The 26,221-nt window shown below is 48.7% G+C and overlaps 1 long non-coding RNA gene across 1 annotated transcript in view; it reads left to right on the forward strand.

The window, feature by feature from the left end:
• The window catches only part of LOC143771898 (uncharacterized), a 33,167-nt gene extending 12,367 nt beyond the window's left edge, over positions 1-20,800 (forward strand). Inside the window, exons 2-3 of the long non-coding RNA XR_013215096.1 lie at positions 15,494-15,605; positions 20,695-20,800. This is a non-coding gene — a long non-coding RNA (uncharacterized LOC143771898). The remainder of the gene's footprint in view (positions 1-15,493; positions 15,606-20,694) is intronic.
• The last annotated feature ends 5,421 nt before the right edge of the window (positions 20,801-26,221 follow it).

The raw sequence follows: 26,221 nt of genomic DNA on the forward strand, positions 1-26,221 counted from the left end.
ACCCAGTCATCCACACTCAGGTCCGGACCTGGCACACGCCTACTGTCAGCCACACGTTTGTACCTAGCACCCACACTCAACAGGCGCTGTTTAACTCTCCTCCAGACTGACGACAATTGTGCTCCTAACTGGTCCTCCTCTGGAACGCCGGAAGAGCCCCTCTGACTCAAAGTACAAAATTGAGGATGTAGCCTGTAAACACAAAAAAAGGAGACTCCCCAGACGACTCCTGGCGGTGATTATTGATGGCAAACTCAGCCAAAGGAAGGAACGTAGACCACTCCTCCTGGTTATCAGAGACAAAGCAGCGTAAGTACTGTTCCAAATTTTGGTTCATACGCTCAGTCTGACCATTTGACTGAGGATGAAACGCTGAAGAATGAGACAACTTGATCCCCAGCCGTGAGCAAAATGCTTTCCAAAATTTTGCCACAAACTGAGACCCCCTATGGAACCCCATGAAGTCTGACCACCTCCTGCACAAATACCTGAGCCAGAGTCTTAGCGTTAGGCAACGAAGGCAAAGACACAAAGTGCAACATTTTTGAAAACCGATCAACTATCACCAAGATGACCGTATTCCCAGCTGATGAGGGCAAATCAGTGATGAAATCCATGGAGATTTCCGTCCATGGCTTACTAGGTACCTCAAGAGGAAGTAGTGTGCCAACAGGACGGGAGCAGGGCGTCTTAGCCCTAGCGCACGTGGTACAAGCTGACACGTATGAGACCACGTCCTGTCGGATCTTGGTCCACCAAAACAGACGTGACACCAACTCCAAGGTACCTCTAACCCCTGGGTGGCCAGCCAGGACAGCATCATGATGCTCCACCAAAACCTTTAAGCGGAGATGAAGCGGTACAAAAGATTTGTTGATGGGAAGCTCAGATGGTACCTTCTCCTGAGCCTCGGCAATTTCAGCCTCAACCTCGGTAGTGAGAGCCGAAACCACAACACCCTTTTGGAGGATGGGTACTGGATCCTCCCGAGGTTCTCCCCCCGGAAAACACCTGGACAGAGCATCCGCCTTAGCGTTTTTAGACCCCGGTCTGTAAGTGACAACAAAATTGAACCGCGTGAAAAACAATGCCCAGCCAGCCTGCCTGGGGGACAGACGCTTGGCTGACTCCAAATACAGCAGATTCTTATGATCGGTAATAACAGTAACCTGATGTACCGACCCCTCCAAGAAGTGTTGCCATTCCTCAAAGGCCAACTTAATAGCCAACAACTCCCTGTTGCCGATATCGTAGTTACGTTCGGCGGACGACAGTTTCTTGGAGAAATAGGCGCACGGACGCAAACCACTCAAAGATGAGCCTTGAGATAGTACCGCCCCCACACCAACCTCAGACGCATCGACTTCCACAACAAAGGGTTTTGATACGTCTGGCTGCACAAGAATGGGGGCTGAAACAAAACTGTTCTTAAGAAATTCAAATGCGCGCCCAGCAGCCTCAGGCCAAACGGAGAAATTGGTACCCTTTTTAGTCATGTCAGTTAGCGGTTTAGCAATGATGGAAAAATCCTTGATAAATTTCCTATAGTAGTTAGAAAACGCAAGGAACCGCTGAAGTGCTTTCAGGTTATCAGGACGTTCCCAATGCAGCACCGCTTGCACCTTAGCGACGTCCATTTTAAAACCAGAAGCAGACACAATATAACCCAAGAAAGGCAACTCCTGAACAAACAATACACATTTCTCAAGTTTAGCATACAGCTTATTCTCTCTGAGAAGCTGTAACACCTGCCTGACATGAACTAAATGAGCATCACGGTCGCAAGAATATATGAGAATGTCATCTAGGTACACGATAATTAATTTCCCCAAAACATGCGAGAACACATCATTGATGAAATGTTGGAACACTGCTGGTGCGTTAGTCAACCCAAATGGCATCACCAAATTTTCAAAATGACCCTCAGGGGTATTAAAAGCCGTCTTCCACTCATCACCTTGACGGACTCTTATGAGGTTGTACGCCCCCCTGAGGTCAAGCTTGGTAAACCACTTAGCACCCGCCACCTGGTTGAACAAATCTGGTATCAGTGGCATAGGGTATGGATCACGAACCGTAATCTGGTTCAACTCCCTGAAGTCCAAACACGGGCGTAATCCGCCATCTTTCTTCTTCACGAAGAAGAACCCTGCTGCCACCGGCGAGGATGACGGCCTGATGTGCCCTTTGCTCAAGCTTTCAGCAATATAATCTTTTAACGCTTGTCTCTCCGGACCGGAGATGTTAAACATCCTTGCTTTAGGCAACTTGGCCCCTGGTTTAAACCTGATAGAACAGTCAAAGGTACGATGTGGCGGCAACTCTGAACAACCCTTCTCAGAGAACACATCCACAAAATCCAGAAGTGACTCCGGAACGCTTGAAGTCACCGCAGCCACACAAGTGGCCAGGCAATTCTCCTGGCAGAACTCGCTCCACTGAATTATGTTCTGAGTTTTCCAGTCAATTACTGGGTTGTGTATAGACAACCAAGGAAAACCCAAAACCACCTGAGCAGGAAGATTCCTGAGCACCTTACATGTAACCCGCTTGGAATGTAGAACCCCAATGTGGAGTTTCACCTCAGCCACAAATTCAGTAATCTCTGTTATGATCCTTAGTGGTTGAGGATCACAAATTACTCCAGCTAAGTAACAAACATAGGACAAGCTCTAGGGAGGTGGCAAACTGGACTGACCGCAAATCTGAACCTATCCAAACACACTAGAAGTAGCCGGTGAACATGCCTAAAAATCCTAGACGTCTCGAGCCAGCCTGAGGAACTAACTACCCCTAGAGAGAAAGAAAGACCTCTCTTGCCTCCAGAGAAATAATCCCCAAAGATATAGAAGCCCCCAACAAATAATAACGGTGAGGTAAGAGGAAGGCACATACACAGGGGTGAAAGCAGATTCAGCAAATGAGGCCCACTAATACTAGATAGCAGAAAATAGAAAAGGGAATCTATGCGGTCAGTAAAAAACCCTTACAAAATATCCACTCTGAGATTTCAAGAACCCCCACACCAACTAACGGTGTGGGGGGAGAAACTCAGTCCCCTAGAGCAACCAGCAAGCGAGGAAATCACATTTTAGCAAGCTGGACAAGAAACATAATGAATGCTGATAATCAAAAAATGAACAAACAAAAACTTAGCTTGTCTTGGAGAGACTGGGAGCAAGGTAGTCACAAGGAATCTGAAGAGCACTGAATACATTGATCGCAGGCAAGGAACTGAGTCTCCAGGTGAGCTAAATAGGAAACCAACCAAGGATAACGAACCAGCTGATGCTGCCAACCTGCAGAAAGACAACACTACACAGTACCGCTTGTGACCACTAGAGGGAGCCCAAAAATAGAGTTCACAACAGTACCCCCCCCCTTGAGGAGGGGTCACCGAACCCTCATCAAGACCCCCAGGGCGATCAGGATGAGCCGCGTGGAAGGCACAAACCAAATCGGCCGCATGAACATCAGAGGCGACAACCCAGGAATTATCCTCCTGACCATAGCCCTTCCACTTAACCAAATACTGAAGCCTCCGTCTAGAGATACGAGAATCCAAAATCTTCTCCACCACGTACTCCAATTCGCCCTCGACCAGCACCGGAGCAGGAGGCTCAACAGAAGGAACCACAGGTACCACATACCTCCGCAACAAAGACCTATGGAACACATTATGAATGGCAAACGATGCTGGGAGATCCAAACGAAAAGACACCGGGTTAAGGATTTCCAAGATCTTATAAGGACCGATGAAGCGAGGCTTAAATTTAGGAGAGGAGACCTTCATAGGAACATACCGAGAAGACAGCCACACCAAATCCCCAACACGAAGTCGGGGACCCACACCGCGGCGGCGGTTGGCAAAGCGCTGAGCCTTCTCCTGTGACATCCTCAAATTGTCCACCACATGGTTCCAAATCTGCTGCAACCTATCCACCACAGCATCCACCCCAGGACAGTCAGAAGGCTCAACCTGACCCGAGGAAAAACGAGGATGGAAACCAGAATTGCAGAAAAAAGGCGAAACCAAAGTAGCAGAACTAGCCCGATTATTAAGGGCAAACTCGGCCAATGGCAAAAAAGTCACCCAATCATCCTGATCAGCAGAAACAAAACATCTCAAATAAGTTTCCAACGTCTGATTAGTTCGCTCGGTTTGGCCATTAGTCTGAGGATGGAAGGCCGACGAAAAAGACAAATCAATGCCCATCTTAGCAGAAAAAGTCCGCCAAAACCTGGACACAAACTGGGATCCTCTATCAGACACAATATTTTCAGGAATGCCGTGCAAGCGAACCACATTCTGAAAAAATAGAGGAACCAAATCGGAGGAAGAAGGCAACTTAGGCAAGGGCACCAAATGGACCATCTTGGAAAAACGATCACACACCACCCAGATGACAGACATTTTCTGAGATACTGGAAGATCCGAAATAAAATCCATGGAAATGTGCGTCCAAGGCCTTTTCGGAACAGGCAAAGGCAAAAGCAAACCGCTGGCACGAGAACAGCAAGGCTTAGCCCGAGCACAAATCCCACAAGACTGCACAAAGGAACGCAAATCCCGCGACAAGGAAGGCCACCAGAAGGACCTAGCCACCAAATCTCTGGTACCAAAAATCCCAGGATGACCCGCCAACACCGAAGAATGGACCTCGGAAATAACTCTGCTGGTCCATCTATCCGGGACAAACAGTCTCTCTGGTGGACAACGGTCAGGTCTATCCGCCTGAAATTTCTGCAGCACTCGTCGCAAATCTGGGGAAATGGCAGACAAAATCACTCCCTCTCTGAGAATACCAGCCGGCTCAGAAACTCCCGGAGAGTCAGGCACAAAACTCCTAGAAAGTGCATCAGCTTTCACGTTCTTCGAACTAGGCAGGTATGAGACCACGAAGTTGAAACGGGAGAAAAACAACGACCAACGAGCCTGTCTAGGATTCAGGCGCTTGGCAGATTCAAGATAAATCAGATTTTTGTGATCAGTCAAGACCACCACACGATGTTTAGCTCCTTCGAGCCAATGTCGCCACTCCTCAAATGCCCACTTCATAGCCAACAACTCCCGATTACCAACATCATAATTCCGCTCGGCAGGTGAAAACTTTCTTGAAAAGAAAGCACATGGCTTCATCACAGAGCCATCAGAGCTTCTCTGCGACAAAACAGCCCCTGCTCCAATCTCAGAAGCATCAACTTCGACCTGGAAGGGGAGAGAGACATCTGGCTGACATAAGACTGGAGCTGAAGAAAACCGGTGCTTCAGCTCCCGAAAGGCCTCCACGGCCGCAGGAGACCAATTAGTCACATCAGAACCCTTCTTGGTCAAATCCGTCAAAGGTTTAACCACGCAGCTAGAAAAATTAGCGATGAAACGACGGTAAAAATTAGCAAAACCCAAGAAGTTCTGAAGACTCTTAACAGACGTGGGCTGAGTCCAGTTATGAATAGCCTGGACCTTGACTGGGTCCATCTCCACAGTAGAAGGAGAAAAAATAAAACCCAAAAAGGAGACCTTCTGTACTCCGAAGAGACATTTTGAGACCTTCACAAATAAAGCATTAGCACGCAGGACCTAAAACACCATCCTGACCTGCTTCACATGGGACTCCCAATCATCAGAAAAGACCAAAATGTCATCCAGATACACAATCATAAATTTATCCAGATATTCTCGGAAGATGTCATGCATGAAGGACTGAAACACAGAAGGGGCATTAGAGAGTCCAAAAGGCATCACCAAGTACTCAAAATGGCCTTCGGGCGTATTAAATGCTGTTTTCCATTCATCTCCCTGCTTAATGCGCACAAGGTTATACGCACCACGGAGATCTATCTTGGTGAACCAAGTGGCACCCTTAATCCGAGCAAACAAATCAGACAATAGTGGCAAAGGATACTGAAATTTGACTGTGATTTTATTCAGAAGACGATAATCTATACAAGGTCTCAAAGAACCGTCCTTTTTGGCCACAAAAAAAAATCCTGCACCAAGAGGGGAAGAGGATGGGCGAATATGTCCCTTCTTCAAAGACTCCTTTATATAACTCCGCATCGCGGCATGCTCTGGTATAGACAAATTAAAAAGTCGTCCCTTAGGAAATTTACTACCAGGAATTAGATTTATAGCACAGTCACAATCCCTATGAGGGGGCAGGGCACTGGACCTGGGCTCATCAAATACATCCTGGTAGTCAGACAAAAACTAAAGGACCTCAGAAGGAGTGGAAGAAGCAATAGACACCAACGGAGTATCGCCATGAATTCCCTGACAACCCCAACTTGACACAGACATAGCTTTCCAATCTAAAACTGGATTATGAGCCTGCAGCCATGGCAGACCCAAAACGACAACATCATGCAAATTATGCAGAACAAGAAAGCGAATCACCTCCTGATGTACGGGAGTCATGCACATGGTCATTTGCTTCCAATACTGAGGCTTATTCTCAGCCAATGGCGTAGCATCAATTCCCCTCAGAGGAATAGGAAATTCCAAAGGCTCCAGGACAAAACCACAGCGCCTGGCAAACGACAAATCCATCAGATTCAGGGCAGCACCCGAATCCACAAAAGCCATAACCGGGTAGGACGACAAAGAACAAATCAAAGTAACAGTCAAAATAAATTTAGGCTGTATAGTACCAATGGTGACAGGTTTAGCGAATTTTTTTAAGCGTTTAGAGCATGCTGAGATAACATGAGTAGAATCACCACAGTAAAAGCACAACCCATTTTGACGTCTATGACTTTGTCGCTCAATTCTGGTCAGAGTTCGGTCACATTGCATAGACTCAGGTCTCTGTTCAGAAAACACCGCCAAAGGATGAGCAGATTTGCGCTCCCGCAAACGCCGATCAACCTGAATGGCTAAAGCCATAGAATCACTCAGACTTGTAGGGGTGGGAAACCCCACCAAAACATTCTTAACGGCCTCAGAAAGACCTTCTCTGAAATTTGCAGCCAGGGCACACTCATTCCATTGAGTAAGCACCGACCATTTCCGAAATTTTTGACAATACACCTCTGCTTCATCCTGACCTTGAGAGATAGCCAGCAACACTTTTTCTGCCTGATTCTCAAGATTAGGCTCCTCATAAAGCAGTCCAAGAGCCAGAAAAAATGCATCTACATTAAGCAATGCAGGATCTCCTGGTGCCAGAGAGAAAGCCCAATCTTGAGGGTCGCCACGCAACAAGGAGATAACAATTTTAACTTGCTGAGCGGAATCACCAGAGGAACGAGGTCTCAGAGATAGAAATAACTTACAATTATTTTTAGAATTTAGAAACCTAGATCTATCTCCAGAAAACAACTCAGGAATGGGTATCTTTGGTTCTGACATAGGGCTATGAATAACAAAATCCTGAATACTTTGCACCCGTGCCGTAAGATGATCCACACTAGAAGTCAGAGTCTGAATATTCATGTCTGCAGCTGAGCTCAAAACCACCCAGAGTTCAAGGGGATGAAAGAAGCTAAACAGACTGCAGCAAAGGAAAAGCGGGAGGAAGAAAAAAAAAAATGTACTCAGGTCTTCTTTTTATCCCACTTCTGCGATGCATTACACACTTTTTGGCCTGCTATACTGTTATGATCCTTAGTGGTTGAGGATCACAAATTACTCCAGCTAAGTAACAAACATAGGACAAGCTCTAGGGAGGTGGCAAACTGGACTGACCGCAAATCTGAACCTATCCAAACACACTAGAAGTAGCCGGTGAACATGCCTAAAAATCCTAGACGTCTCGAGCCAGCCTGAGGAACTAACTACCCCTAGAGAGAAAGAAAGACCTCTCTTGCCTCCAGAGAAATAATCCCCAAAGATATAGAAGCCCCCAACAAATAATAACGGTGAGGTAAGAGGAAGGCACATACACAGGGGTGAAAGCAGATTCAGCAAATGAGGCCCACTAATACTAGATAGCAGAAAATAGAAAAGGGAATCTATGCGGTCAGTAAAAAACCCTTACAAAATATCCACTCTGAGATTTCAAGAACCCCCACACCAACTAACGGTGTGGGGGGAGAAACTCAGTCCCCTAGAGCAACCAGCAAGCGAGGAAATCACATTTTAGCAAGCTGGACAAGAAACATAATGAATGCTGATAATCAAAAAATGAACAAACAAAAACTTAGCTTGTCTTGGAGAGACTGGGAGCAAGGTAGTCACAAGGAATCTGAAGAGCACTGAATACATTGATCGCAGGCAAGGAACTGAGTCTCCAGGTGAGCTAAATAGGAAACCAACCAAGGATAACGAACCAGCTGATGCTGCCAACCTGCAGAAAGACAACACTACACAGTACCGCTTGTGACCACTAGAGGGAGCCCAAAAATAGAGTTCACAACAAATCTCCCCCTGAGAGAGAGGAGCAGCATTGATGGTGACCACGCGGATAGGATGAGACAGTTTTTCAATCCTAAAACCTGCTGTGTGCGCAAACTCCTCATCAATGAGATTTGTGGCTGAACCACTATCCACAAAAACAGTTATTGGCAGCTCACTGCCAGCGATAAAAACCTTAGCAGGGAGCATGCATTGAGAAACCACCATGGAGGATATAAATAAGCTCAGATTGGTCTCCTCCACACCCTCTGAGCTTAGAAGTTTTCCGCCGTTGCGTTTTTCTTAGACAGCAGAGGACAGATGTTATTAAAATGACCAGTTTTACCACAGTAAAAACAGGCTCCCTGCTTCCTGAGCTCAGGGGCTCGACGCTTCACATGTGACACCCCTGCGATTTGCATAGGCTCCGTGGGCTCACCTGCAGCAACCTCACGTGAACCTAAACCCTCTCCCATAGGTGGTGTCTCATGCTCCCCCTGATGCAAACGGCGATCAATGCAGACAACCAGACTCATAGCGGAATCTAGAGAAGCAGGAGTCTCGTACATCAGAAGGGCTTTTTTAACCCTTCCAGAAACCCCATGAATAAACTGACTCCGCAATGCTGGATCATTCAATTGTGTATCGATCGCCCAGCGATGAAATTCAGAACAGTAATCCTCTGCAACTCGCTCCCCCTGGCGAATAGTGCGTATCTTAGATTCTGCTAGAGCCATTCTGTCAGGTTCATTGTAGATTTTTCCAAGAGAAAAAAAAAAAACTCTCCACAGAGTCAAATGCAGCAGAATCAGATGGCAAAGAAAACGCCCATGCTTGGGGATCCCCGCTTAACAATGACAACACCAGGCCCACACGCTGAGACTCATTACCCGAGGAGATCGGGCGCATACGGAAATATAGTTTGCAAGCTTCACGAAAAGAAACAAATTTACTGCGTTCCCCAGCAAATTTTTCAGGCAAAGGGAATTTAGGCTCAGCAACTCTTCCTGTCGCTCCAGCTTGCACATTAGATACTGCTAGTCCCTGTTGCTGTACTGCCCCCCTCAACTCAGTGACCTGTAGGGACAGCGCCTCCAACTGGCGGGTTATGGAAGTCATGGGATCCATAACAAAACACAAAAAAAAAAGAAACCCTTTTTTTTTTCTGTTGGGCCGATTATAATGTCGTGGGGAGACTAGGTGAGCAAGAGGTAATAACCCTGGCCTCTGCAATTTCCCTCAGACTAGGGAAATCCTGACTGACCCTCTACCTGGAGTTTACACTGATGGTGTGCATGTCCAGGCCTCGAACCTCACCCTGTCTCCTGTTTCAACCCTAGGCTGAAACCTCCACCCACCACCCAGTGAAGAGGTAATACACCAATACCCACAGTTAGCACAGACAAGGATAAAGGAAAATATACACCACGCCGCAGTCACTCCGGAATACACTATAAATGTGCAGGGCAAAATAAATACAAATATAGGAAGGAGTAAATAAGACAAAGGAAAATACACCACCAGCAACGAATCTCCAACAATCAGCTCTACACTCCAGACCGAGATAACAACGCACAAGACAGAAGCTATAATCGTCGACGCCCAATGATCAGGAGAACTATTTAAATGCAATGGGCATGGCCCACCTTCCAGTCCGAGGATCAGGTAAATTAACCCCGGAACAGCTAGATGAAATCTAGCCGACGCCAATGAGCACATAGTGGTCAAAAGCGGAATTACCACTGTCTGTCGAACGACCTGGTCTGAACAGCGTCCGTCATGACAGATACAAAGGTGTTTCTTTAAATGACGTCTTTCTGTCTTGTCCAGACCTCAACAACAGACTTCTGGGAGTACTTCTTCGTTTCCGCAAAGATGCAGTAGCATTTATGGCCGACATACAACAGATGTTTCACTGCTTCTTTGTTAAAGAAGAACACAGAAACTACTTGAGGTGTTTCTGGTACTGCGATAATGACCCCTACAAGGACATCATGGAATATCGTATGAAGGTACACATCTTCGGGAACAGCCCTTCCCCTGCTGTCGCTATCTATGGCCTTAGACATTCAGCCAGAGAGGGTGAAGCAAAGTATGGATCGGATGTAAGATCGTTTGTGGAAAAGGATTTCTACGTAGATGACTGCCTGAAATCCACACCCACAGATAAGTCGGCAGTCAGTCTCCTGGAAAGGGCACAAGAAAAGCTCGCTTCATCCAATTTGAGGTTGCACAAAATCGCTTCCAACAGCCAAAAACTAATGGCAGCCTTTCCCTCTCAAGATTACTCAACCAATTTAAAAGACTTGGATTTAAGCACGGACTCCCTTCCCATGCAGCGGAGCCTGGGTTTACTCTGCGATTTAAAAAAGGATGCATTCACCTTCCAGATCAGCGAAGAAGAGAAACCCTTCACGCGTAGAGGCGTCCTGTCCGTTGTAAACAGCTTGTACGATCCTCTGGGATTTGTAACCCCTGTAACTATCTAAGGTAAAATTATGTTGAGAGACTTCACCCAAGAGACGTCCGATTGGGATGATCCGCTTCCCAGCGAGAAAAGAGACTTGTGGGTAAGATGGAAGAACTCTTTAGAAGCACTGTCAAGTCTCTACGTGGCACGACCATATGCTTCTGTGCCATCAACAGAAATCAAGATGCAAAGGCTTTGTATCTTCTGCAATGCCTCAACCAAAGCAATTGCAGCAGTGGCGTATTTGAAAATTACCGACATCAATGAACAATGCCACGTAAGGCTTGTCATGAGCCGGACAAAACTGGCCCCACTCCGTGAACACACAGTACCCAGACTGGAACTCTGTGCAGCTGTGCTAGCAGTAGAGTTAGCTGAGCTTATCTCGACAGAAATGGACCTGGAAATCAAAGAAGTCGAGTTCTACACTGACAGCAAGGTAGTGCTAGGGTACATTTGCAATGAAACTCGTTGCTTTTATGTCTATGTCAGCAATCGGGTGCTAAGGATCAGGAGATCCACCGACCCTAAACAGTGGCACTATGTGTCCACAAACCACAATCCTGCGGACCACGCAACCAGATCCGTTGAAGCAAGACACTTTGAGGACACAACCTGGCTTACTGACCCTACATTCTTATACCGTTGCACGCCATACATTGACGGGTCAAACACCTTTGAACTGGTAGATCCAGAGGCAGATGAGGAAATCCACCCTCAGGTATCCGTTCTACGTACGGTGACTAAAGACTATCACCTCAAATCCCACCGTTTCAACAGGTTCTCAACTTGGAATTTGCTTGTTCGTGCCCTCGTTCGTTTAATTCCTCAGACCAGTTGCGGAACTTGTCTTACTGTTTTCGCCAAAAGAGCTGTGTGTGGCATCGGTTGATGCCAAGCGGGGAGTGTTCTGTCCTTTCTAATGAAGGACAGGGTGTTCGTTTCATGCATTAAGGGTTCACTACTATTAATAGTTTTGGTTTTTGCTGTGTTATAGCACCACCCAGTGGTGGTTAAATTTAATCTGTGATTATCAGTAATCAGAGTGTTGCATTCTGGGATTGCACCAAGGTATCATGGGATAGGGAAATTCAATTTTTCCTCTGTGTTCTTCCTGGACACACGTGTTTATCTGCTGTGCTGGAAATACCTTACTTGCCATCCTGGTTAAGTTTATCCGGTAAGATCATTATCTCTGTTCTTGCAATGTAGTGTTGTACAGAGTGTGATTAACTGTATAGCAGCCAGCACACAGGAAATGTGATTACCAGGGACCTGCTGTATGTAGTTATGTAGAAGTTGCACCATACTGTATGTTTTCCCTGTTAGTTGCAGTCGTGTTATTATTTGCCCAATACTTACCCATATCATTTGTATTCTTATAGTTTTACCGCACTCATGTTTACCAATAAACAAGTTAGACTACAGAGAACAGTCTGCTTATTTGGGAGACAGAAGTGGTTTATGCCGTATGTCGGATCACACACCGTATCAACGTGTATGAAGACAGAACATGGCTCTTTTAGTTAAAACCGCCTGGGGGTTGACAGGTTCCCTTTAAGAGGAATCTGTCACCCCGAAAATCGAAGATGAGCGAAGCCCACCGGCATCAGTGGCCTATCTACAGCATTCCGGAATGCCATAGATAAGCCCCCAATGTATCCTGAAAGATGAGAAAAAGAGGTTAGATTATACTCACCCAGGGGCGGTCCGATCCGATGGGTGTCGCGGTCCGGTCCGGCACTTCCTATCTTCATCAGATGACCTCCTCTTCTGGTCTTCACGCTGCGGCTCCAGCGCAGGCGTACTTTGTCTGCCCTGTTGAGGGCAGAGCAAAGTACTGCAGTGCGCAGGCGCCGGAAAGGTCAGAGAGGCCCACGCCTGCTCACTGCAATACTTTGCTCTGCCCTCAACAGGACAGATAAAGTAGCCAGAGGCCAGAGCCGCAGCGTGAATACAAGAAGAGGACGTCATCTGATGAAGATGGGAGGCCCCGGACTGGACTGCGATACCCATCACACCGGGACCGCCCCTAGGTGAGTATAATCTAATCTCTTTTTCTCATCTTGCAGGATACATTGGCGGCTTATCTACAGCATTACAGAATGCTGTAGATAAGCCTCTGATGCTGGTGGGCTTAGCTCATCTTCGATTTTGGGGGTGACAGGTTCCCTTTAACAGTGGATAGAAAGAAATAGAAAAGCCAGCTCACCTGTTAGGCATGTGTTGTGGGGAAGCACGGATATCGTGTAGTCATCACGTGGAACAAATGTAGCAAGAAAAGGAAAATCCAGCTTCCAAAAAAATTCCAAATTTATTGTGAATAAAACATTAAGTCCAGTAGGATGAATTCACATGATAATGAGTAACAGATTACGCGTTTCGAACAATAGCTTGTTCTTTCTCAAAGCTACTCAGCATTGGTAACAACATGGTTAGGCTGCTTTCACACTAGCGTCGTACGACGCACGTCGCAATGCGTCGTTTTGGAGAAAAAACGCATCCTGCAAAATTGCTTGCAGGATGCGTTTTTTCTCCATACACTTGCATTAGCGACGTATTGCAACGGATTGCCACACGTTGCATCCGTCGTGCGACGGATGCGTCGTGTTGCGTCGGACACATTTAACTTTTAACATGTAAGGCTACTTTCACACTGGCGTCGGCACGGGGCCGTCGCCATGTGTCGGCCCGACGTGCCGACGGACAGTGTGATTATTTTGCACAACGGGGGCAGCGGATGCATTATTACAACGCATCCGCTGCCCCATTGTGAGGTGCGGGGAGGCGGGGGCGGAGTTCCGCCCGCGCATGCGCGGTCGGAAAAGACGGTCTCGACGCTGCAAAAAACGTTACAAGCAACGTTTTTTGCTGGCGATGGACCTACGTGACACGACGCAACCATCGCAAGAGTGTTGCGACGTGTGGCAATGCGTCGCACTGCGTCGCTAATGTAAGTCTATGGCGAAAAAACGCATCCTGCAAGCACTTTTGCAGGATGCGTTTTTACTCCAAAATGACGCATTGCGACGGAGGAAAAAAAACGCTAGTGTGAAAGTACCCTAACATTTACATGTAACTTTTTTTGTGCGTCGTGTCCGCCATTTCCGATCGCGCATGCGCGGCCGGAACTCCGCCCCAGCCTCCCCAGACATCACAATGGGGCAGCAGATGCGTTGTAAAACTGCATCCGCTGCCCCTGTTGTGTTTTTTTTGCACAGTATGCGTCGGTACGTCGCCACATCGCATTGCGACGTGCGTCGTACGACGCTAGTGTGAAAGTAGCCTTATATATCAGCCCCAACCAATGAAAATTGATTACCAATCACATGACACATAGTGGCTCACAAAATTTAAAATCACAGAGCAGATAAATATCTGGAAGATATACAAAGAGAAAAAAACAACAACAACAAAGAAACGAAAGCACATATTAAGAAATACAAGTTACATACAAGGGTTAACTCTAGTAGTGGAACATAATCTCCTTTCAAGCATTTAGACCTGCAGGGTGACAGGTATTCAAGCAGAACATCCAGTACGCTTCAGAAGTCATTAAAGGGAACCTGTCACCCCCAAAATCGATGGTGAGGTAAGCTGACCGGCATCAGGGGCTTATCTACAGCATTCTGTAATGCTGTAGATAAGCCCCCGATGTTACCTGAAAGATGAGAAAAAGACATTAGATTATACTCACCCAGGGGCGGTCCTGCTGCGGTCCAGTCCGATGGGTGTCTCAGGTCCGCTCCGGCGCCTCCTATCTTCATTTCATGACGTCCTCTTCTGGTCTTCACGCCGCGGCTGCAGAGCAGGCGTACTTTGTCTGCCCTGTTGAGGGCAGAGCAAAGTACTGCAGTGCACAGGCGCCGGAAAGGACAGAGAGGCCCAGCGCCTGCGCACTGCAGTACTTTGCTCTGCCCACAACAGGGCAGACAAAGTACGCCTGCGCCGGAGCCGCGGCATGAAGACCAGAAGAGGACGTCATGGAATAAAGATAGGAGGCGCCGGAGCGGACCTGAGACACCCATCGGACCGGACCGCCCCTGGGTGAGTGTTACAGACGCTGCCCTCCTGCGGCGCCGTTCTCACCGCTCTGTTCCCGGCGCTGCGCTCCTGCGTTCTCACTCCACCGCTGCACCGCCCGGGTCCCGCTGCTCTCACCGCTCTATTCCTGGCGCTGCGCTCCTGCGTCCTCGCTCGGTCCCGGCACCTGCTTCCGTCGGCTCTGCTCCTGGTCCTGTGATCGCCGGGTCTTCCTTCCCTGCTGCTGCATGTCCCCGGCTATCCATGTCCGGGTCCGCGCGCTCCTCTGCTTCCCTGGCACTTCCGGTGTCCAGGTCCTCAGCAGGTATTCTCTCTTTGCGCAGGCGCTCTAGCTTCCCTCAGGGACGCAGGCTCAGCTTCTCTGTTACCTCTTCCTGAGGTCATGAGGTCATCTGTCTCTCACCCAATCCCGTTCCTGCCTCTACTATAAGAGGTAGGTCTTCCTGCTCTCTGGTGCCTGATTGTTTTAGCATTTCTGCTATTGCGTTTGGCCCTTCACTGTTTCTCTGCTCAGCGTTCGTACTCCGTGCTTGTCCGTGCCTACCTTGTCTTCTATTCCGTTCCCTCCTTTGTTTTTACCCCTCAGTTCCTGGTTACCCGTTCCTGTTGTTTACCTATTCTTTTGTTTTGCTTTTTTCCCTCAGCGGCCTCTCCGTTCCGGCTTCCCAGCCCTCCTGGTTCTCCCGCTGTTTTCCGTATTTCTCTCCAGTATCCTGCCTTCTTCCTGGAGCCGTCCCTCCTGGTATCTCACCGTGGGTAAGTGACCTCTGGGCTTGCTCCTTGCGGTCCCTGTATAGGGGTCGTTTCTCACCTAGGCCGCTCGCCCAGGGGTAGGTCTCCCCACGGTCCAGAGGGTCCACTCTAGTTTCCTCTAGTCCGCTATAGTACAATCAGGCCATGGACCCCGCAGGTACACCTTTTTCGGCCCAGAAAGAGTTAGCCCATTTGCGCGATAATCAACAGCGCATAATGGCTTTTATGAAGTCTATGGAATCTCGCCTTACGTCTATACAGACTTCTGACCCCGTTAACGCCGCCCAGTTAGCTAGCCTCCAACAAGAGCTGGCCCAGCAACGTGATACTCAGACCCGCATGCTGAGTTATATGGCCTCTATAGATGATCGTCTGTTTAATCTCCAGTCCGCCCCTGCTGCGGCCGCACAAGTACCTCCCCTTGACTCCAGTTCTCCGTCTACCGCTCATCCTTCCCCTCGTTTAGGTAAACCTCCCAGGTACTCCGGCAATCCTAAGCTTTGTAGGGGTTTTCTAAATCAATGCCGCCTCCACTTTGAGCTTTTGCCTCTTCAATACCCCTCGGACCGGGCAAGGGTGGCGTTCATAGTGTCTCATCTAGAGGGAGAGGCATTAGCATGGGTTAATCCCTTGTGGGAGCGTGACGATCCCGTAGTCTGTCACCTGGAGGATTTCCTTGAGACCTTTCGTAAAGTTTTTGACGAGCCCGGACGTTTAGCCTCTACGACCGAGTCTCTCTTTAATTTGCGTCAGGGTTCTTCTTCCGTAGGACAATATGCCATCCGCTTCCGTACCCTGGCCTCAGAGTTATGGTGGAACAATGAAGCACTTGTGGGTGCTTTCTGGCGGGGCCTGTCTAGCCGGATTAAAGACGAGCTCGCCGGTCGTGACACTCCAACTACTCTTGAGGACCTTATCTCCCTTGCCACCCGGATTGACCTCCGCTTTCAGGAGCGATGTCGGGAGTCTGCTCGAGAGAGGAGACCTATTCCTGTCTCGTCTACCTTCCGTCAGTCTAGCTCTCCTCGTGCTCCCGTTTCCGTTCCCTCTTCTGTTCCAACCTCTGAACCCATGCAAGTGGATCGAGTTAAAATGGCGGAACAACGCCGCAAGGAGAGGCGTACCCAGGGTCTCTGCTTCTATTGTGGTAGTGCAGCCCATTTACTCCGCAGTTGCCCTGACAGACCGGAAAACTCTTCCGCCTAGGACAGGTAAGAGAGGCCTCCCTAGGTGCCCGCGTTTCCTCTCAACCTTTGACTCTTTCCATTCTTTTTATCTCTAACCAGCATCGGTCGTCCGAGGTGGCGTATGTGGATTCAGTTGCAGCAGGCAATTTTATCAGTCTTGGGGTGGCTCGGAGGCTTCGCGTACCAGTAATCTCTTTGGACTCTCCTCGCCTAATCGCCTCTGTGGATGGAAGACCTTTACAGGAGGCTATTTCTTTCGTCACTGAAGAGGTGGAGATACAAATCGGGGCTCTCCATCACGAGAAGATCGCTTTTTATGTTCTGCCTAACCTCTCTTACGCCTTCTTGCTGGGCCTTCCCTGGCTTCGAGTTCATGAACCTACACTGAATTGGCGCACTGGAGACGTGCTTCGGTGGGGACCTTCGTGCCATGATCGTTGTCTTCGGTCTGTATGTCCGGTTTCCCGTACCCAGCCTGCTGAAATTCCTGGTGGTTTACCTTCTCCTTACTGGCCATACGCTGACGTCTTCAACAAGAGGGAGGCTGAAAATCTTCCTCCCCATCGTTCTTACGATTGTCCTGTGGAACTCCTTCCCGGTTGCTCTCCTCCTAGGGGAGGAATTTACCCGCTTTCTGCAGCCGAGACCAAGTCTATGTCTGAGTACATTCAAGAGAACCTGGCTAAAGGATTCATCCGGAAGTCCTCTTCTCCTGCTGGAGCTGGGTTCTTCTTTGTGAAGAAGAAGGACGGTTCCTTAAGGCCATGTATAGACTATCGGGGATTGAACAGCATCACTATCAAGAATCGGTATCCTCTGCCCCTTATACCGGAGCTCTTCGATCGCCTCCGAGGCGCTCGTATTTTTACTAAGCTTGATTTACGAGGCGCCTACAATTTGGTCCGGATCCGCTCCGGCGACGAGTGGAAGACCGCCTTTAACACCCGGGATGGACATTACGAATATTTAGTTATGCCTTTCGGTCTCTGCAATGCTCCCGCGGTATTCCAAGAGTTCGTCAACGATGTGTTCCGGGATCTTCTCTACTCTTGTGTTTTGGTTTATTTGGATGATATCCTTGTTTTTTCTCCAGATCTCCCATCGCATCGCAGGAGTGTTCGCGAGGTCTTGCAACGTTTAAGAGACAACCACTTGTATGCCAAGATTGAGAAATGCCTGTTCGAGCAAACCTCTTTGCCCTTCCTTGGATACATTGTCTCGGACTCTGGCCTTAAGATGGACCCTGAAAAGGTAAATGCCATTATTAACTGGCCGCAGCCCTGCGGAGTGAAAGCCATCCAACGTTTCATCGGGTTCGCCAACTACTACAGGCAATTCATCCCGCATTTTTCTTCCGTGATCCGTCCTCTTTCTGTTCTCACTCGCAAAGGTTCCTGCTCCAAGGGATGGACTCCTGAGGCTGAGGAGTCCTTTGTTCGACTCAAGAAATCTTTTTCTTCTGCCCCAGTCTTGCATCACCCGGAGGTGAACAAGCCTTTTATTCTGGAAGTTGACGCCTCCTCTTCCGGGGCTGGAGCTGTGCTCTCACAAAGGACTCCTGAGGGTCAAACAGCTCCATGCGGCTTCTTCTCAAAAGCCTTTTCGGCCTCTGAACGAAACTACACAATTGGAGATCGAGAATTATTGGCCATCAAGTTGGCTCTGGAGGAGTGGAGATATCTACTGGAGGGGTCTGTGCATCCTTTTGTAATCTTCTCCGATCACAAGAATCTTACTTACCTGCAGACTGCACAAAGATTGAATCCACGTCAAGCTAGATGGTCTTTGTTTTTTGCTCGCTTCGAATTTGAGCTTCGTTTTCGGCCCGGCAACAGGGACATAAGAGCTGACGCTCTGTCCAGGTCAGTCCAATCATCTGATGCCGTGGAGGAATCAGCATACATCATTGACCCTACTAAGATGGTAACCGTTGCTCCTTTACAGATGCTCCCTCCTCCACCAGGTAAGACTCTTGTCTTGGACGAAGACACTAGGAGGGTCTTATCCTGGGGCCATTCTTCCAAATTGGCTGGGCATGCCGGTACGAAAAAGACTTTCCTTCTCATTTCACGGTACTATTGGTGGCCTACCTTACGTCAAGACGTAAAGGAGTTCGTAGCCTCTTGTCCTTCTTGTGCCAGAAACAAGGTACCTAGACGACTACCGCTTGGAAATCTGCTTCCTCTCCCAGTTCCGTCCGCACCGTGGCAACATATCGCCATGGACTTCATCACCGATCTGCCCTGCTCTTCCGCATGTACGGTCATCTTCGTCGTTGTGGACAGATTCTCTAAGATGGCTCACTTCATTCCGTTGTCCGGGTTACCTTCAGCTCCTGAGTTGGCAAACATTTTTATTCTTAACATCTTCAAATTCCATGGTCTACCTCAGCACATCGTGTCGGACAGAGGGGTTCAATTTACTTCCCGTTTTTGGAGAGCCTTGTGCAGACTTTTAAAGGTGAATCTGGACTTCTCTTCCTCATATCACCCTCAAACTAACGGTCAAGCAGAACGAACCAACCAGACTTTGGCTGCTTATCTACGGCATTTTTCTAATGCTCACCATAATGACTGGGTCTCTCTGCTTCCTTGGGCTGAGTTTGCCTATAACAACCATTCCAGCGAGTCCTCTGCAAAGTCTCCGTTCTTCATTGTTTTTGGGCGGCATCTTGGTGTGCCCCTACCAGTTTCTCCTGCCTCTGGTGTTCCAGCAGCTGATTCTATGGCTCTCAAGTTTTCTTCTATCTGGGACGAGGTCAAAGAGACGTTAAACCGAGCTTCATCAAGAATGAAGGAACAAGCAGACAAGAGGCGTTTAGATTCTCCTCCTTTCTCTCCTGGCGATAAGGTTTGGCTTTCTTCAAAATTAATCAGACTCAAGATTCCTTCCTACAAGCTTGGCCCACGTTTCATCGGTCCTTTTGAGATTCTGCGTCGAGTCAACGATGTCGCCTACAAGCTGAAATTGCCTGCTTCACTTCGTATACCCAATACGTTTCATGTCTCTCTTCTCAAACCAGCCGTCTTTAACCGTTTTCATCCCTCCTCTTGTTCCCCTTCTCAACCAGTCAGCACGGACAACGTCTTTGAGGTAAAGGACATATTGGCTGTTAAAAAGGTTCGGGGTAAGGAATTTTTTCTGGTGGATTGGAAGGGTTTTGGTCCGGAGGAGAGGTCCTGGGAGCCCTTGGAGAACATCAATGCTCCTCGTATTCTTAACAAATTTTTTGCTATTCTTCGTAAAGGGGGATGTAAGAAGGGGGATACTGTTACAGACGCCGCCCTCCTGCGGCGCCGTTCTCACCGCTCTGTTCCCGGCGCTGCGCTCCTGCGTTCTCACTCCACCGCTGCACCGCCCGGGTCCCGCCGCTCTCACCGCTCTATTCCTGGCGCTGCGCTCCTGCGTCCTCGCTCGGTCCCGGCACCTGCTTCCGTCGGCTCTGCTCCTGGTCCTGTGATCGCCGGGTCTTCCTTCCCTGCTGCTGCATGTCCCCGGCTATCCATGTCCGGGTCCGCGCGCTCCTCTGCTTCCCTGGCACTTCCGGTGTCCAGGTCCTCAGCAGGTATTCTCTCTTTGCGCAGGCGCTCTAGCTTCCCTCAGGGACGCAGGCTCAGCTTCTCTGTTACCTCTTCCTGAGGTCATGAGGTCATCTGTCTCTCACCCAATCCCGTTCCTGCCTCTACTATAAGAGGTAGGTCTTCCTGCTCTCTGGTGCCTGATTGTTTTAGCATTTCTGCTATTGCGTTTGGCCCTTCACTGTTTCTCTGCTCAGCGTTCGTACTCCGTGCTTGTCCGTGCCTACCTTGTCTTCTATTCCGTTCCCTCCTTTGTTTTTACCCCTCAGTTCCTGGTTACCCGTTCCTGTTGTTTACCTATTCTTTTGTTTTGCTTTTTTCCCTCAGCGGCCTCTCCGTTCCGGCTTCCCAGCCCTCCTGGTTCTCCCGCTGTTTTCCGTATTTCTCTCCAGTATCCTGCCTTCTTCCTGGAGCCGTCCCTCCTGGTATCTCACCGTGGGTAAGTGACCTCTGGGCTTGCTCCTTGCGGTCCCTGTATAGGGGTCGTTTCTCACCTAGGCCGCTCGCCCAGGGGTAGGTCTCCCCACGGTCCAGAGGGTCCACTCTAGTTTCCTCTAGTCCGCTATAGTGAGTATAATCTAACCTCTTTTTCTCCTCTTTCAGGTAACATCGGGGGCTTATCTACAGCATTACAGAATGCTGTAAATAAGCCCCTGATGCCAGTGAGCTTACCTCACCATCGATTTTGGGGGTGACAGGTTCCCTTTAAGCGTCTTTTGACAGTATAGGCATCTTGAGAACACCGATTCTGTTAACAACGCAGCAGACAAGGCAGCCCATGACCAGACAGGCCCTTCTGGCATTTGCCAGGTGGCCAGTCCGGCCCTGGTTATGGTAACAAAGTTACAAGGAAACAGAACCCTGTCTATGGCTAGCAATGCAATGGAGCCCTGACTGCAGTTGGTAGGGGTACTATGAGGAAACTGAACATAGCTGCTATCTACTGTGTACTTATTATGGCAGTTATGAAAGTTTGCGTGGAAAGTGGTAATAGCTGGCAGTGTTATGGGTGGGTGAGCGGACTGGCTGGCAATGTAATGGTTGGGTGCACGGACTGGCTGGCAATGTTATGGGTGGGTGCATGGACTGGCTGGCAGTGTTATGGGTGGGTGAACGGTCTGGCTGGCAGTATTATGGTGGGTCAGATGCACAGACTGGCTGGTAATGTTATGGGTGGGTGCATGGACTGGCTGGCAGTGTTATGGGTGGGTAAACGGTCTGGCTGGCAATGTTATAGGTGGCTGCACAAACTGTCTGGCAATGTTATAGGTGGCTGCACAAACTGGCTGGCAGTGTTATGGGTGGGTGAACGGTCTGGCTGGCAGTATTATTGGTGGGTCAGATGCACAGACTGGCTGTTAATGTTATGGGTGGGTGCATGGACTGGCTGGCAATGTTATGGGTGGGTGCATGGACTGGCTGGCAGTGTTATGGGTGGGTGAACGGTCTGGCTGGCAGTATTATGGGTGGGTCAGATGCACAGACTGCTGGTAATGTCATGGGTGGGTGCATGGACTGGCTGGCAGTGTTATGGGTGGGTAAACGGTCTGGCTGGCAATGTTATAGGTGGCTGCACAAACTGTCTGGCAATGTTATAGGTGGCTGCAAAAACTGTCTGGCAGTGTTATGGGTGGGTGAATGGTCTGGCTGGCAGTATTATGGGTGGGTCACATGCACAGACTGGCTGGTAATGTTATGGGTGGGTGCATGGACTGGCTGGCAGTGTTATGGGTGGGTAAATGGTCTGGCTGGCAATGTTATAGGTGGCTGCACAAACTGTCTGGCAATGTTATAGGTGGCTGCACAAACTGGCTGGCAATGTTACAGGTGGCTGCACAAACTGGCTGGCAGTGTAATGGGTGGGTGAACGGTCTGGCTGGCAGTATTATGGGTGGGTCAGATGCACAGACTGGCTGGCAAGGTTATGGGTGGGTGCACAGACTGGCTGGCAATGTTGTGAGTGGGTGCACAGGCTGGCTTGCAGTGTTATGGGTGGGTGTACAAACTGGCTGGCAATGTTATGGGTGTGTGCACAGACTGGCCGGCAATGTTATGAGTGGGTGCACAGGCTGGCTAGCAATGTAATGGGTGGGTGCACGGACTTGCTGGCAATGTTATGGGTGGGTCAGGTGCACGGACTGGCTGGCAATGTAATGGGTGGGTGCACGAACTGGCTGGCAATGTTGTGAGTGGGTGCATGGACTGGCTGGCAATGTTGTGTGCACTGACAATGTTATGGTACTGGCTACATCTTGCATCTTGGGAACTTATTATGGCTGGCTGTTAAGAAATAAACATGTCTGTCAACATTACAAGGTATTACTCTTAGGGCAGGTGCAAACGGCCATAGATTTTCTCAGATGAGAATCTGGCCAATTATGCAAATAACACTTTGATCAGAGTGTGAGGATAGTGTTAGATGATTCTGTCAGATGAGAAAATCGGGACACACTGAGGATAAGATGGAAAACAAAATGTGTCCATCTTCTCAATTGTATCAGTGTGCGGAAATCACCCAAGTGCAGTCCAATGATTTCCACACACTCATTGACTTGCATAGCCAAACGTGATCCGAATTTTAAATGATTTTGTACAGAAGTGCACAGTGCTTGAGGTAGAACCAGGGGCTACATCACTGATGTATGCCAAAACAGAAGAGCAGATGACAGACTAAGAGATCGGTGAGTGATTACCTGAACCATGCCATGATGTCACTCCCCGTGACAAAGGCACGCCGCTGAAACGAGCGTAGGGGAAGTGGGACCATCGCATTGTTCAGGTAATCACTCAGCAATCTCTTAGTCTGTCATCTGCTCTACTGTTTTGGCATACATCACTGGGCACTACAGTACATCTACTCTCGTGAAATGTATGCCACTTCTGTGATGTAAGGCCCTCATTTGTTTAAATGTGAACACTCCTGGTTGGGTGTCCATCTGCTGGATTGGGTGTACTGGAAGACTTGTCGGTCCCTATTATACTATCTATACTGTTTTGAAATTGATGCCACTTTGGTGGTGTCTGCCAATAATTTGTGGAAATGTGAACTGTCACGTATCCCACCGGCTCCCACCAATCTGTCACGGTTCATGGGGAAGATACCTTTATCACCCCCACCACTCACACCAGAGGCGTAGCTAGGGTTTTGGTTCCCCGGGGGGCGAAACTTCCGAGTGGGCCCCTAACCAGGTAATCTTGATTACAATTGGGTGATGCACCCTAATAGTAGAGGAGAACCTCAGCAGATGACCGCACTGTTGCTGAAGATAATCTGTATATAAAGACCAACATAGATATTACCTCCATATGGTCAGTGCTAAATACCAGCCCTACAGAACATTTAAGAGATCACTGCAGTTACAGAAAATGACTTACCGCTGACGTCCTTTCTGATGGAATCCTTCACTTTTCCCGTTTTTTCCATCTGGCCCAGACCGAGATGACAACTTTTTCCAGCAACGACTCTCCTGCAGAGAATACAACAAAGACACGTTTTACTTCTCATATTCCAGCCCCATCACCATCTATTCCCAACCTGCACAAACTCCTCATCCTGCTGATACCCCAATACTGAGCCGCTGCTGCCGTATGTGTTCCTATTACTGCAGCTGATACCCCAATACTGAGCCGCTGCTGCAGTATGTGTCCCTATTACGGCACCTGCTGTGTGATTTTCAGTGCCCTCTAAATTCTAAAGCAGCCCTCTATAATATAGTAATGCCGGGTGCAAGTGCCCTAGAAAACAGAGCACACATTTTGCCCCCTAGAAAGTAATATTGCCCTGTGTGCCCCTCTAATAGTCACATTATCCTGAGTTCCCCTATAACAATAAGTGCCCACTTCACATTGAATAATGTCCCGAGTCTCCCCCCCCCTGTACAGCTTCCTTATACACAGTATAATGCTCTCTTATACACAGTATAATGCCCCTCATTGTATAGTGCCACCCACACAGTATACTGACCCCTTAGTAGCCTCCAAACTGTTTGATGTCTCCAGCACTGTATGATGGCCCCTTCACTGTAATCCCCACACTGTACGATGGCCCCCTCACTGTACGATGGCCTCCATATAGTATAATGCACCAGATAGTCCTCAATATAGTATAATGCACTCCCCATAGGCAGACTTTATAGCACAAGGCAGCACCCATAGGCAGACTCTGCAGCATAAGACAGCACCCAATAGGCAGACCCTGTAGTATAAGGCAGCACCCAATAGGCAGACCCTGTAGTATAAGGCAGCACCCCATAGGCAGGCCCTGTAGTATAAGGCAGCACCCCATAAGCAGACCCTGTATTATAAGGCCGCACCCCATAGTCAGACCCTGTAGTATAAGGCAGCACCCCATAGGCAGACCCTGTAGTAAAAGGCAGCACAGCATAGGCAGACCCTGTAGTATAATGCACCACCCCATAGGCAGACCCTGTACTATAAGGCAGCACCCCAATAGGCAGATCCTGTAGTAAAAGGCAGCACCCCATAGGCAGACACTGTAGTATAAGGCAGCACCCCATAGGCAGACCCTGTAATATAAGGCAGCACCCCATAGGCAGACCCTATAGTATAAGGCAGTACCCCATAGGCAGATCCTGTAGTATAAGGCAGCACCCCTATAGGCAGACCCTGTCAGTATAAGACAGTACCCCCATAGGCAGACAGCCATGGGCGCGGCCTTTGCGCCGGCCTATGCTAACCTGTTCCTGGGGCTGTGGGAGAGGGACCTCTTTATGTCGGACAGGCTGTCATCAATGGACCGCATCCCTTTCTGGGTGCGGTACATTGATGACATCCTTTTGGTCTGGCAGGGTGAGGCCGCCGACCTGGGACAGTTTATCGGCTGTCTCAACAACAATGACGTTAATATCAAGCTTACATGTGCCTGTGATAGGTCCAAAATTAGCTTCCTGGACGTTATGGTTTGTAAGGATGAGACCGGATATATAAATACTGATATATTCCGTAAGGCCACCTCCACCAATATGGTTCTACATGCCTCATCCTGTCATCCCCGTCATATGATATCCTCCATACCTGTTGGTCAGTTCCTCCGTTTACGGAGGATCTGCTCAACAGAACGTGATTTTGTAAAACGTGCTATGGAGTTATCAGCACGGTTTGTCGAACGGGGTTATAGCAGGCGTTACATCAAAAAAGCCTATCACAGGGCTAAGTATTCTACTCGGAATTACCTGCTGTATAAACCTCAGGATGAGGGTAGAGCCAATGGTGGTAATCAACTCCGGTTTATTACAACATTCAATCCCCAGGCTGATAAAGTGAGGTCTGCACTTACTAAAGCCTGGCCCATCCTTCAAACCGACCCTATTATCAATAAGTTTCTGCCTAAGAGACCTCTTCTTACATTCAGACGGGCTAAAAACCTGAGGGACCTTCTAACTAAGAGCCACCATATTGGACAGGGACCGAGGACTTTTTTGGACGATATACCAGCCCCAATGGGCTCGGGACCATGCGGACGTTGTGTCGCTTGCCCCAATATGGATAGATGTGGCAACTTTCATAACTCGAGTGGCTCCAGGGAGTATAGCATTAGGAGGCGCATTACATGCACCTCCAGATTTGTTATCTATTATGCTACCTGCCCGTGTGGCCTAATATACATCGGGATGACCACCAGACTCCTAAAGGTTAGGGAGCATGTCTTGGGGATTGAGGCGGCTGCTACCCAGACTGACAAATCTCTTTTAAAAACTATCCCTAGACATTTCTCTACTTTTCATAATTGTGATGCGTCTGTATTGAGAGTTCGGGGTATTGACTTATTAAACGTGGCGGTAATACGTTCAAACGTCTCGGTCAATTAGAAACGAGATGGATTTGGTTACTTAAT

Source organism: Ranitomeya variabilis, chromosome 1 (genome assembly GCF_051348905.1).
Source record: "Ranitomeya variabilis isolate aRanVar5 chromosome 1, aRanVar5.hap1, whole genome shotgun sequence".
Taxonomy (NCBI): domain Eukaryota; kingdom Metazoa; phylum Chordata; class Amphibia; order Anura; family Dendrobatidae; genus Ranitomeya; species Ranitomeya variabilis.